General features: G+C 52.4%; 1 pseudogene; it reads right to left on the minus strand.

Moving 5' to 3' along the window:
- Positions 1–1,855: 1,855 nt before the first annotated feature.
- On the minus strand, positions 1,856–2,645 carry LOC147527032 (feather keratin Cos2-3 pseudogene; annotated as a pseudogene).
- Positions 2,646–2,893: the final 248 nt, after the last annotated feature.

Raw genomic sequence — 2,893 nt, forward strand, 5'->3', positions numbered from 1 at the left:
TGCAGGGACATGAAAGCTGTCTCATGCCACTCACTCTCTTGGTATGTCCCAGTCTCTCTCCTGGCTGGCCCATGTCATGCAGCGTGCACTGGTTACCCATTCCTCTTGCATGTCCGCAATGCCAGGGCTTCCTTTTCCCTTCCCTTCTCTGACCTTGGAGCATTTTGAACAGACAGGGAATGGGAAGAAGGGTGAAACTTCTTACAGGATTTGCCATTGTCCCTCACCCTGCTGGAGGTGACCTGGAGCCACCACAGGAGGGCCAGACACTGCAGCTTGTTCCCTGGAGACTTTGGGCAGCAGGAGAGTGGGGACCAGAGATCTGGGTGAGAGCACAGCTCTCCTTTGCGGGTATCCCTGTGGGAGGTAGTTGGCATTATTGTGCTGTGGGATCCATGCTGAGCTGAGGTCTTGAGTTCCCTTGTTTTCACCGTGGGTTATGTGGATATTGTGCCCAGTGGCTCTGGTGAGCTGGTGGGCAATGTAGAAGGTTGTTGCTGTTTGGGCAATGCTTCTTTGCTGCTGCTCTGTGCTTTCTGGATTTCCCTGCTGCACAAAGCTTCTTCAGAGTTTCCTGAAGGCCTGTCTCTTAGAGTATCTGCTCTGGGATGTGTCCCTCAGAGCTCAGAGTTCAAAGTAAGATGGAAACCGAAAATAACATGTTCATTCCTAGAACTACATGATTACAACAATTTTTGAAAATATTCAGAACCACCTTGTAGACCCTCCAATGTCTCTGTGACTGTGTGCTGAGATCTGGAGGACCTGCTCTTGACAATGCCCTCTGCCCATCCTTGAAACCCTCTCATGTAATACCTCATGGGCTTTCCCAGGCCCTGCGCCAATTCTTCTGCATTGAGACCAGGCTGTAGATAGATAGATGACCTGCCCTTGCTACCCTTGCCCTTGGGTGCAGACGATGCCCTCTCATTCTGGGGTCAGGTGCAAGGATGAGGAAGAGAAGATCTGAGGCTGTTTTGAAGGCTTTTTCTCACACCATTGTCACTCCTGCATCGTTTGGGGCTGTGTTCTGAATGAACTTCTTTTCCCAGCACAGAGCTCTCCAAAGCAGAACCAATTCTCTTCTTCAGAGGCTTCTGACATGCTGATCTCCCAGAACCTCCAGCACTAGTGGGCTCCTCTCTAAGGGAAAGCAGTGGATGACCTCTCCATCTGCAGGACATCCTCTGAAGCCAAGGGGCGGCATCTGAGCAGAGATGCTGGAATACAGGGCCTGATATTCACTGTCTGGGGAGGTGCTGAGTATGTCTTCCTCAGCCCTGTGAGACAGTAACTGAAAGGGACCCCTTCTCTACTCTCTCACCTTCCCCTTCCTTTTCTGCTTGTACCCCACCTTATGCAGAGCCACCCAAGTCAATGTCTTTCTTCCTTGGCAATAATATGAGACAATGTCCACCAAGAAAAAGTTTCCGTGGAGGCAGAGGCTGTGATGCAGAAAACTTTAATGACTCTGAGGCGGGAAACAAGTTCACTTGTAGAGAAAGAGGCCAGAGCTGGGACAGCAGCAGCAGCTGACACCGAAAATCTGCTCCCATTGGTCACGTTGGAGATCCCTCAGGTCTGTCATACAGAGGTAGAGGGGTCAGTAGATGCCCCACTTCAGCTTTGAGGGTCTTAGACCCAGAAGAACAGAAGACAAGAAAGAGATTGGAGAGAGTGCAAGGCTGAGGAGTTAAACTTTGGCCATGTTTTCAGAGGGCCCCAGCTGCCCTCCTTTGGAAGGGCAGCAAACTATTCTAAGCCTCTCTGAAACTGATGGCCAGCAGCTCTGACTTCAGTCCAGCATCAGCTTCTAGGTTCCTGGGGGTTCTTGTCCAGGCTGTCACCGGTGGCTTTAGCATGGGGGGCACCTTCTGCCACAGTAGCGGCTGGCAATGCAGGAGAGGTCAAGCGACCCAGAGTTGATGGGCACTCCATCACAGCTGAGGATGCTTCCAACAGCAGCAGAAGTGGAGGAGCCCACAACAGTGTTCTGTGGGAAGGAGCTGAGGATGGGGCCGGGCAGGGCCACCACTACAGCAGGAGGCTCAATGACAACGGTGGAGTTCTGGCACTGCCTGACACAGGGCTCGTTGCAGCTGTTGGCCAGCGGGGTTGGGCCGCAGGGTCGGCATGGCAGGCACTGGTTGTAGCAGGACATGTCTCTGGGCTGCAGAGGCACCTGGGAGAGAAGCAGGGAGGAAGCAGAGCACAGGAACATGTGAGCAGAGTCTGCCAGGAGTCTGTCACTCCACCACAAACATGTCAAAGGCACCTGCTGAGCCATGAGTTGGAAACTGTGCAGAGAGGCAAAACGGTTACCAGACACAGTGCTGCAAGCATCACCCAGGCCCAACGAAGCTGCTGCCAAACTCTTCAGAGAAGGACAACCTCAGCCAAGTTCCACATACTCTTTGCAAGGAAATGCAGAGCATCATCAGGCCCAAAGAGACTGCTGCCTGTCTCTTAAAAAGAAAAGCTCCCTCAGCCATTTCCAGACACTCTCTGAGGAAGACCTTCACCCCTTTTCCCCCTCTCATGACCCAGCATAGGATGGTGCAGTGCCCATCTGTGTGAAAAAAAAAACACTGGAGAAAGAGCTTCAGACTCACCTGGTTCCCAAGGTGGACGTGAGAGAAGTGGATGAGAGAACGAGGGGTTGGGCTGGCTTTTGTAGTGGCCCTGACCTGCCCCAGGCCCAGAGGTAGCTTCTACGGAAGGGACAATTTTCTAAGTTGCTCATGATGAACGGAAAACCTCCCAGCTAATGACACGGGCTGAGAGCTTGTTTTCCTAATGCCGCCTTTTCATTTCCTGGTTTATGCCATACCCTTCCCCCATGGAAGCTTCTTCTGAGTGTTGGGATTGAGAGGCTCCAGGATTTCTGGGGCAG

This window comes from Tauraco erythrolophus, chromosome 25 (assembly GCF_009769465.1).
Source record: "Tauraco erythrolophus isolate bTauEry1 chromosome 25, bTauEry1.pri, whole genome shotgun sequence".
Lineage (NCBI taxonomy): Eukaryota > Metazoa > Chordata > Aves > Musophagiformes > Musophagidae > Tauraco > Tauraco erythrolophus.